The sequence below is a fragment of the Nannospalax galili genome, unplaced genomic scaffold (assembly GCF_000622305.1).
Source record: "Nannospalax galili isolate Female #2095 unplaced genomic scaffold, S.galili_v1.0 scaffold355, whole genome shotgun sequence".
Lineage (NCBI taxonomy): Eukaryota > Metazoa > Chordata > Mammalia > Rodentia > Spalacidae > Nannospalax > Nannospalax galili.
This window is the reverse complement of record NW_008336848.1, coordinates 43,545-49,317: the sequence shown is the minus strand read 5'-3', so window position 1 is coordinate 49,317 and position 5,773 is coordinate 43,545. Positions and strand designations below refer to the sequence as shown.

General features: G+C 38.2%; 1 pseudogene; it reads left to right on the top strand.

The window, feature by feature from the left end:
- The first annotated feature begins 1,367 nt into the window (after positions 1–1,367).
- The window catches only part of LOC103732639, a 15,798-nt pseudogene continuing 11,392 nt past the window's right edge, over positions 1,368–5,773 (top strand).

The window sequence follows — 5,773 nt, the reverse complement described above, 5'->3', positions numbered from 1 at the left end:
GTCTCAGTGGTTAAGAACACTGGTTATTCTTGCAGAAGACCTGGGTTTGAATCCCAGCCACATGGCAGCTAACAACTGTAGTAGCTCCAGTTCCAGGGGAATCTGACAGCCTCTTTTGTCCTCTGTGGGCATTTCACAACATGGGTGCACTTTCCTACATGCAGGCGATACATGCATATGCATAAAAAATAAAATATTTAAAAATAGACAGTTTTGCTGTTTTGGCATCTATGGTCATTAGGACTGGGAATACTTTGGTCCAGGTTCTTCAGGCTTTCATAGTTTGCACTGAAATATCAGTTGTAATTCTGATGGATTTCCTTTATATGTGACTTTTTGTTTTTCTCTTGCAGGTTTCAGCATTCTCTCTCTGTTCTGTACGTTTAGTGTTTTTACTATGACATGCTGTGGGGAGTTTCTTTTCTGGTCCTGTCTATTTGATGCTGTCTGTGCTTCTTGTACTTGTGTGGGTGTGTCTTTCCTTCCTTTTGGGAAATTTTGTTCTACAATCCTGTTGAAGATCTGATCAATACCATTTATCTGAGATTCTTTTCCTTCCTCTATGCCTATGACATAGTCTTTTCATTGTGTCCCATATTTCCTGCATATTCCATTCCTGTTTTTTTTTAATTTCATGTTTTTGCTTGAGTGATTCTTCAACTTATTGTCCAATTTTCATATTGCTTTCCATTTCATTCATTCTATTGGTGAAGCTTTCTCCTGTCATTTCAAATTGGCTTATCGAGTTTTTCATTTCCTTCTTCATTTTAGCCCGAGTTTTCTTCAATATTTCTATCTCTTTTGTGAATTCAGTCAAAAGTTTGTCCCTATCTTCTTTTAGTTCTTTGAGTTGTTTGTATGTTCTTTAAATTAACTGAATTCTTTGATCATAGTTATAATTGTTCTTTTAAATTCTGTGTCCTGGGTTATCGTTAGGGGGTTCTCATTGTAGAACTCTTCGATAGGACTGGTGGTGTTTGGTGGGAATATATTATTTTGGTTTTTTCATATTATTATTTTTTCATTGTGGTTGGCGTGTGGATTTCTTTTGTTACTTGTGATTCTGGTATGAAATTCAAGCCTTCCTCTGTTGAGTTGAAGTTTGATTCTGTTTGTATTATTGCTGTACCTTGGTTGCTTTTTGATTGGGTATGAAAAGCTGGGTGGTCTATACTTCAGGTTCTCTCTGATTTTATATTAAAGGGATCAAATGTCTCTAGTCAGGGGCTCTCTAGAAGGGCAAAGCAGCCCTCACTGGTTAGGAGCACTTCAGAAACCTCAGATGGATAGTGCCAAGGTCCAAGGAGAAGAGATGGAAGACAGATGTGGTCCCTACTAGTCAGCAGGGAAACTTAAGCCCTGGAGTAATGGGAGGGACTGCAGATGACCCAAAGCAGGGAAATGGGCACAACGTGATTTGGGAAGCCCACCCAGAAGAGACTGAGTCAGGTGGGAGTCCGGCATTCTTAGGCAGTCTACAAAGGTTTGGGACCCTACTAGCTGGTAAGGAAGCCTGGCCTTGGGGAAATGGGAGGGACTCATCAGCATTTTTTGACTAAATTACTTATCTGAACTACCACCTGAACCTCTAAAAAGGCCTAAAATACCACCGCTGAGCTGTTAAGGAACAGTCCAGAAAGGAAGCCATGTCATAAGAGGATATCATACATTGAAATAAGCAGTGACCACATATTCCTGTATCTTCATGTGTTCTAGGTAAAATCATGAAGAGTGTTGCTAAAATTGTGATAAGCTTTTTCAGGAATAATTGGTCTATTTATTGTGCTGGAAATCCACATCTGACCATAGATGAAGATATCCAGCTGGTCCGAATCCTGCACTAGCATCATTTCATCATGAATCTCTTCTTTGCAGTGCTGGGTGTGAACAAAATCTTATGTTTCAGCATTAGTTCACTTCCAGTCTCCTTAATCAGTTAATGCTATCAAATGCCTTCTTTGCAGAGGGTAAGTATGAGGGAGTATTTTTTTCTGTACCTTTCTCTAGTAGTGAGCATTTATGTGGCTCTTTACAATAATATATCTTTGATTTCTTGGTGCAGTCTTGATTAATAGGGCCATGTATCTGGGCCATAGTGAGATACTTGTGTATCTGTTCCAAGGATCCCTTTTCCCTGCTGATTCATTCAGTAGGACTGGGCAGATAACAACCATTTAATGTTATTTATTCACATTTCACATCTATCTTAAGAATCAATTACAGTAGTTATTTCTCTCTTGGTTTTCCTAGAAATTATAGTTTTTTCCCATTTTTATCATTGAAAAACAAGCCCAGAGTAATGGAACATGAATGTCCTGAAATGGGGCAAATGTTAACAACAGAACAGATACTGCCATCTACCAACTATCTTTTAAAATACTGATACAGGGTCTGGAGAGACCGCTCAGCAGTTAAGAGCATTAAGAGCACTGACTGCTCTTGCAGAGGACCCAGGTTCAATTCCCAGCACCCACACAGCAGCTGACAGTCATCCATAACTCCAGTTCCAGGGAATTTGACGTCCTCTTCTGGCCTCCACAGACATTGCACGACACGAGTGCACTTATATACATTCAGGCAATACACTCATACATATAAGATAAAAATAAATTAATAAAATTTCAAAATAGTGATACAATAAAACTTTGCCAGCATGCTTGGTAAGCAAAATCCACATCAGTCGTTTTGAGAGGTTAATGAAAAAATAGCGTGCTTTGTTCATTTATTTTCAGATTTCTTTGGTGGGGAAGGAAAAGGCGTTTAGTGGTTTGTCTTCATTTATTACCCATGTTAAGAAGTAGATTAATGTGGAACTATGAAAGCTACAAGTGATCAGGAAGCCACCATCCCTACCTGTTCTCTCTTCATTTGAAGAAAATAGCTTTTGTTCCTTCCTCTTTGAGGACAAGGGTTAGATAAAAGATGAGTGACAACAGCCTGGTTCTCAAATCCTTTATGATGACCATCTTTTTCTTTCTATGAGATTTCCTTCTATTAAGATGAAGTTGGAATCTGTCTATGTAATGAAACATTGCAGTCAATTACTACTCTTTTTGGTCTTTTTGAGACAGGGTCTTCCTGTAGTCCCAGCTGGCCTGGAACTCACTATGAAGACCAGTCTGGCCTTGAACTCCAGAGATCCACCTGCCTCCCAGGTGCTGGGACTGAAGGCAAGTACCACCATGCCCAGCCAGTTACAACTTCTTGGGACCTTCCAGATAATATTGCCACACCTATCAAGGTCTACCCTAGTGATTTATGGATGTGTTTACTTCTTCCAGTGGACTGGATTTCTTAAGGCAAGGCTTTGGCTTCAGTGTATTCATTGGCATATTCAGATTAATTGTATCTCTCTGTCCCTGTCGTATTTATTATTGATCATCCTGTAAAAACAATACTTTAAAATATAGTTAGTTGAAAATTTTATGCTGTGTTAGAAGAGACTCAAATTTGGCAGTGATAGCAAATAATGGAAAGATGCATTGTTGTGGGAATCAGTGGGGACCTCCTCTTTTGGCAATTGTGTAGGTGAATAAAATTTTGTTGATAGAAAAAAAAAGAGGGAGCAAGAGAAGCAGTTAAGTGGGTAGTCTGGTTTCTTTAAAAAAAAAAGATGAACTTTTTTTTCTATTCTATCAGCTTTCATCTTCTACAACCGCACTCATGGCCGGGCAAAACTGGACATCTTTGGGCACCAACTGCTGAGCTTTACCATCTTTTGGCAAGTGTGGATGCCTTCATAGAGTTCCTTACTAAGAACAATATAGCTCTGGAACTTCTGCAGTCAAGTCTCACTATGCTACATGAGATCTGGTTCTGGCAGGTGAGTTAAGGTGTCCAGCTAAATAAAGCACCTCATGTTTCTCTACCCGTAGCTTCTCTCCTTATTTGATGAGGTAGTTTGCTCTCAACTCCCGAGACTTCTTTGTTACTGTCTAGAGTGAGACTGTTTAAAATCTTTAAGTAACTTAAGGTTCTGGTGGGGACACTGGTAGAGTAGCTGAGTAAGAAATGGGGTGTGCACATCATCACACATCTTATTATCCAGTATTAAGAAACTCTGAGATGGTGCTTTTATTCAAAGATAGTTTGTGATGCTAAGCTAGTTTACATGGTAGTGAGATCCAGAAACATACAGAAGGCAAGAAAGTGAAGATCCTATTATTTATTGAGAAATGAATATTTATTTGCCATTGTAATGTGCATATGTATGTGTGTGTGTGTTTTAAAAGATAGGATCTCATTATGTGACCAGACTGCCTTGAACCCAGAATCCTACAGTCCAGTGACTTCAATCTTATGGTTTTGGCTTTACATATTTAGATCTTTGGTTCACTTTGAATTAAATTTGCATAGTGTGAAGTAGGGTTCAAATGAATTCTTTTCCATGTGATTTCTAGTTGTCTTAGTACTATTTTTAAATTTAATTTATTATTTGTATGTGTGTACAATGTGTGTGTGGTATGTGTCTGTACACATGTGTGAAGATCAGAGAACAGCTTTGTAGAGTTGGTTCTGTCCTTCTACATTTGCATGGGCTCCACGGATCGAACTGAGTTCACCAGGCTTACATGAGCCTGAGCCTGAGCCTGAGCCTAAGCCTGAGCCACCTCGCCACATTTCTTGTAGAGAATCTTCTTCTGTTGAATGTCTTTGGCACTCTGTCAGAACCAATTGGCCATATGTATGAGGGTTTATTCTAGATTCTCAATTCTATTTCATTGATCTATGTTTATTATTACACAGTTTTGTAGTAAGTTTTGAAGTCAAGAGGTATGATTTTTCTAGGTTTGTTTTGTTACCCCCAAGATTTTTTTTCTTACCATTATTCTGGATCCCTTGCAGTTATGTAAGAATGTAAGAACAGCTCCTCCCCTAATTTGCAAAAAGGCCATAGGGATTTTCACAGTGATTTTATTGTATTTGTAGATTTCTTTAGGAGGTATTGCCATCTTGATAATATTACCCCTTCTAGTCCAGTACTATGAGATAGCTTTCCATTTCCTTGGGCCATATTTGAAATTTCAGTTATGTACAGATTTTGCTGTACAATTCTTGAAACTCCATGAAATTTTTTTGGTGCCTTGGATTAATTCCAACAGAGTTTTGTACATATTCAGTTACGTGCTCTGCCACTAGCTACATTCCAAGCCCAGAATCACTGTGATTAAATCTATTCTTGAATATCTTACTCTTTTCAATGATACTTATTTTTTTGAGACAGATACTTACTACATAGCTCCAAATTTGTGATCCTCCTGTCCCAGCATTTTGGGTGCTAGGATAAGAGGAATGGACCACCATGCATATATTTTAAGTGGAATTACTTCCTTGATTTAATTTTTTGGTGTTTTTCGCTTGTGTGTCCAAATATAATGGATTTTTGTGTGTTGATTTTGTATTTGCAAGTATGCTGAACTCATCATCTTAAAAAAGATTTATTATTTTATGCATATGTATGTATGCCCAAGTGTATGTATGTATACTACTTGTGTTCATGTGCCCTTGAAGACCAGAAGAGGGCATCTGATCCCCTTGAACTGGAGTTACAGGCAGCTGTAACCTGCCTAACATAGGTGCTGGGAACTGAACTTGGGTCCTATGTTAGGAACTGAAAACCCAGCTTTTCTGTACGAGTAGCAAGTGCTCTTAACTGCTGAGCCATCTCTCCTGCCTCACTCATTAACTTCTTTTCTTAATACTTTCAATTGAGAACAAAATAATGGGTTTCATTATGATATTTAAAAAATTTCTTTTTTCATTATTATTATTA